This window comes from Rhinolophus hipposideros (genome assembly GCF_964194185.1).
Source record: "Rhinolophus hipposideros genome assembly, chromosome: 26".
In the NCBI taxonomy this organism is placed as follows: Eukaryota; Metazoa; Chordata; class Mammalia; order Chiroptera; family Rhinolophidae; genus Rhinolophus; species Rhinolophus hipposideros.
The window spans coordinates 25,443,351-25,448,674 of NC_138072.1; the positions used below are offsets into that span (position 1 = coordinate 25,443,351).

Here is a 5,324-nt window from a genome sequence, read left to right on the forward strand (position 1 = left end):
CTGTCTAAAAATCTCCTTGGCTGGATCCATCAGTTCATTAGGTACATTGTCTATTTTCCACGTTACTATGAGTAACAATATGAAAGGCTTTCTATTGCTGCATAACAAATATCTCCTTCCATCCAGCTTCCAATAGCATTTTTCTTATATTCCTGTAAGCCCTTGCCAATAGCATCGTTGAGGGTGCCAGGCTTTAGTTCTCAGTCTACTCAGGCCCTCCTATATCCCTCCCACTGCCTGCTGCCAAAGTGTACCTTTGTATGGCAGCACCCCACTCATAGTTACCAAAATCTGGTCCAGTTACATATCCTGCATGATGAATCACCACATTGTCAGTGGCTTAAAATAATTATCGTTTTATTGTTATTTCTCATGGATCAGAGGTCGGATGAGCTCAGGTGGTTCTTACTTGGAATCTCCCACGTTAAGTAGGAATTTATCAGCAAGTTGCAGTGTCTAGCAGAGAGACAATAGCTTGAGTCATCTCAAAGCCTTCCTCATTCTCTTTCCTGGTTGTCTATGTCACCTGGGACACTTCATGTGGCCTTTCTATGTGGCCTGTGGTTCCTTACTCATAGCGCTGAAATTCAAGGGTGCACACCCCAAACAGAAAGAGAGAGCCCAGTGGCAGCTGTATTGCCTTTTATGACTTGACCTTGGAAGTCTTACTTCTGGGGTCATCACAAAGAATTAACACATTCAAAAGTAAAAGTTTTCTGCACTACCCCCGGCCCCCCGAGGATAATGGTGACAACTGAGGTATGGAACATAGGTAAAAAGCTCTATGAGGGCAAAACAAAAGAAGCCTATCAATTGTTACATAGTCCAAGAAAATCCCCCTGCAGTCCAGGGACCAGATTCCAGCAGGAAATACAACCAGAAAGAATCACCTGGAAGGAAAGGCCGCTATCTCATATAAAATCACCAGTTGTATTTTACAGTTGTTAGAGGAAGCTGGTATGAAAACTGCTTTCACAAAAAAATGTGGGGAGACAGCTTTCATTGCACCTAAATGTGAAATGATTCCAATTGTATGGGTTTGTAGAAGAATCCCAACGGGTTCTTCTCTCAAGAGAAATCCTGGAGTCAAGGAAGGATACACGAGTAAGTTTTATCCACCTAAAGTGGAGGTTTTTCAAGGATGAGGCCACTAATGATCCAGTGGTTTGAGGAACAGCTCGCTGCTGCAGATGTTTGCTTTGCTGGACTTGGTATAGGCCAAACTGAAGTGGATATCCTGAGTCACACTACACAGGCTATTTTTGAAATACTGGACGCATCCTACTTGCCCCAGGACTCTATGCTGCTTGATATGAAGATTGAATTTGGTGTTGATGTCACCGCCAAAGAGATTGTTCTTGCTGATGTTACTGATAATGATTTCTGAAGACTCTGGCCACGAGGAGATCGAAGCCAACAGTAAGACAAACAGTCATATCATGACCTCAACAAAGTAACTCCTGAAAGGCTCGATGGCAAAGAAAACTTTTGAGTGGGTTGCAGAAAGAGCAGATGCTTCTGAAACCAGAAAGTCAGTGCAGGGTTGTAGTATGGATGGGCTCAGCTTCCGATCACAGTCACTGTGAAAATGTCAAGAATTGTGGAAATTTTGGCATTCCATGTGAACTTCAGGTAACATCTGCCTGTAAAGGACCAGGTAAAACTCTGAGGATTCAAGCTGAGTGTGAAGGGGATGGCATTCCTACTGAATTTGTGGCAATGGCAGGCAGAAGCAGTGATTTAGGACCAGTGATGTCTGGTAACGCTGCACCAGCTCTTCTCCCCTCACTCCAGACTGGGGAGCTCAAGATGTGGTCTTCTCTTCAACTTCCCAATGCTATTGGCTGTTCAACTATACTTTCTCCAGAAGGATCAGCTCAGTTTGCTGCTCAGATATTTGGATTAAACAACCATTTGGTATGGGCCAAACTGCAAAGCAAGTATGTTCAACACATGAATTTCCTTGAAGCAGGCTAACAAGAAAATTAGAGAGAGCAATTTATAAGAACATCATTGTATTTTTTTAGGAGAAAAAACTATAAATTTCTAGTTTAGCTGCGGGGGGAAAAATCAAACAAGATGGAAAGATTTTAAACCAATCAGAGAAACCAAATAAAATTTATTAGTGAATAATAATTTTTTTAAAAGGTGAAACACTTTCCCTCTCTTGACTGGGGGAGAGTCAAGTTTCTGGAAGAGCATGTAAGACTGGAAATATTGTTGCAGTCATTTCTGGAAAAGGTACCACAAGTCCCATTTGAGGTGGTGGGTTGGTCAGTTTTCAGATTCCAGGCCAGAGGAACCTTTAATTACAAGTAGGCCAGAAGGTCACAGCCATCTCCCGATCAGTGGTGGGTAGGATTCTATAACATTCATAGGGGATGGGCTAAAAGGGAGTTTTGATCATGCTTCCTGAATGAAGTAGCACCAAAGCTTAATGTTTTTGTCAGATACATAGATAAGGCCTTGGCAAACTATTACATGAGGGCCAAATCCAGCCCACCACGTTTTTATAAATAAAGTTTTATCGAGACACAGTTGCATCCATTCATTTACATACTGTCAGTGGTGGTTTTCACACTACAATGGCAGAGTGGAGTAGTTGCAACAGAGAATATATGGCCCGCAAAGAGTACAATATTTTCTAGATGGCCCTTTATAGAAAAAGTTTGCTGAACTGTGAGATAGATGGCTCATGTTTCGTCATAGGAACAGGTGAGAGTACTTTCCCTGTCTAAGGACCTCAGGATCACATAGATTTTCCCAGCATCCTTCAGTTTAAGGTGCACTGGGAGAGGGGTTGGTAGGGTGCTCTACCACTTAGAGATGGGAGGATATTGGACTTCCTGGCCTCCAAGTTCATTGATGAAGGTAAGCAGACCATGAATCACAGGTTGATGTTTGTGAAGCTATTTCTTAAGAAGATCTCAGATTAAGTGGAATCCTAACCATAGTCTCCAGATCACTTCTTGTCATATTTAACTAAGTAGATGAGTCAATGAAACATCTTTAATGGGGCTGACACAGGAATGAGTCAAAAGAATCTCTTCAGAAGACTGCTCTGTGGAGGGACTGGCTGAGCAGGCCTCCCGATCACTGTTCTCTGAAGCAAAGCTCTATTGTGTTTTTCTTTCTAACTTAGGCTACTTTTTTCTTCTCTTTAGTAAGGGCTCTTTCAGTAGCACAAGCATAAGTCAATTGTCACGGGCTCTCTCTTAATAATAGCAAATTGCTATTCATAGAAGCTGGGTTTTCTGAAAAAGTACCTGCCATCTCTTGAATTCTGCCTACAAATTTTTATTTTTTCTCCATTGACCAGTTCTGTCCAGTCCTTACATGTCCATTTATTTGCTCAGGGAGTACTTTATGAGCCTCTGTTTTCAATACATTTTGTTTTCCAGTTGTGCTTTGGTCAATTGCAGTGATCAAAATTCAAGTTACAACTTTTTGTTGTTCTCCCCATTCATACCTACCTCATACCCCATCATTTGGGACTGTAGACGGTATCTGTCATTTTCAAATAATACTGATATAGTTTCCACACATGGGACATAAACCACCTCTCTTTTCTGACCTTTTAGTGTTTCATTACAATGTTCTATCAGTAGTCACTAATTTACATCTGACATTTTCTCCTTTGTTATATTGTATTTGCCATCCAATTCAGAATGAAAATCTGGCTATTTCAGTTGCACAATGCATGATTTAAATGTTTAGCTTCCTTTTCCTTGTAAACAAGAGTTTTTCGGTGTCTTTCTGAGACTTCTGAATTAGTTGGGTTTGTCTTCTCAGTGAGTTCCAGTTCCAGGCCGCTGCTTCTTCCCACATGCTCCCACATATTTCAGCAGGGAAAAGCATTTTAACTTTACCCACGCTTATTGCCTCTACTTCATTAGGAATATTTTTATATTTCTGAAAGTTTTGCAGGATTCCTTATCATGACTTATAGCTTCTGTGTAGATTTCTGTCTTTTCGATATTTTATCCCTTTCATTACATTATATTCTTTCTTGGTTTCAACACGACAAGTATGTATTTCAACAGGTTTTGGCTGTCTGCTTCAAGCACATGGGTTGTACCTCTAATCCAAGTCCTTCTGTCACAGATATTTGTATGTTTGTTTATTGGTTTCTTCAGCTATTGATCCTTAATATTTCATTTTTTATTTGTTTGTCCCCAGAATATTAATCAAACCCCCAGGTCTTGACTTTGAAATCTTCTGGAGTTTCAAGTTTCCTTTACTACATTCAGTATGTACGTCTTTAAAGAACTGAAGTTCTTGTCCAGATTATTTCCCACATAAGTGGCTAACCTTTCTCTCTGGACCAGATTTAACTTTGGCTCTATTGTATGTAGCATGACTTTAATCAGGAGGAAGGTTGAGAAGCAGTATACTTCTGAACTGTCCTACAGTCCATTTGTCAACACGTCTTTGTAAGCAATATTTTCACAAGACTACTTTTTCTTTATCCCTGTAGAGGCAGAATAATCAAGTTATAGTTAAGTTCCTTCAAGTTGATTGATTTTCTCTATATGAATTTCTTCAAGTCCTCACGACATGTATCAACAAAAGTCACTGCCACCAATCCAACGTCAACAGGAGTCCCCAGTCTGGGGTATGGTAAAAGGAGAAACTGTATTCACGTGAACAGTTTGCAAACCAGGGAAATGCAGCCTCAGGTGGAAACCAAAAAGTGCGCCCCTCCTAGATGAAGGAGAGGCCTGATATATAGAGAAAATGCCTCCCAGTTCCTGATTAATACATTCTTGTGCAAATGAGGAATCCAAATGTGCACAGTTTGATTGGTCCAAATAGCATTGTCTTGATTTGTCAGAATCACATGGCCTGATTGGTCATTATGGAGTCGCTCTGATTGGTTGGTAAAAATGCAAATGAGAATAGTCGAAAGACAATACCAGGAGCTCCTTTACAAGGGTCAGCTCAGACGACAGGAAAACAGTACAAGAGCCAGGCAGCTCAGTCTGTGCTTTTCCCTGAAATGCAGTATGCATGAGAGGATCCTGGCAGCAATGGCTGCTAAACTCTGGTTATGGATTTGGGCCTAGTTAACCATTAGGAGTCTTTCTTGGCTGATATAATCCTTCTTGCTAGTCACACATGTTTAGTAGAATTCTATGTTAGGCTTCTCAAAAAGCCTGAATATTTTTGCTTTTTGAGTCTTAATTTTTTACTCTACTGAATCTCTCTCTCTCTCTCTCTCTCTCTCTCTCTCTCTCTCTCTCTCTCTCTCTGTTTCTTCCAAGTAGAAAAAAAAAAGTATAAGTAATCCCAGGCAGAAGAAAGAATGTAACCAGAGACACAAG

The 5,324-nt window shown here is 40.7% G+C and overlaps 1 pseudogene across 1 annotated transcript; it reads left to right on the forward strand.

Annotated features, from left to right (window-relative positions):
• Window positions 1-744: 744 nt before the first annotated feature.
• Window positions 745-2,005, forward strand: LOC308493367 (bifunctional phosphoribosylaminoimidazole carboxylase/phosphoribosylaminoimidazole succinocarboxamide synthetase-like; annotated as a pseudogene). Its single transcript has one exon. The product of its transcript is annotated as a bifunctional phosphoribosylaminoimidazole carboxylase/phosphoribosylaminoimidazole succinocarboxamide synthetase-like (transcript).
• Window positions 2,006-5,324: the final 3,319 nt, after the last annotated feature.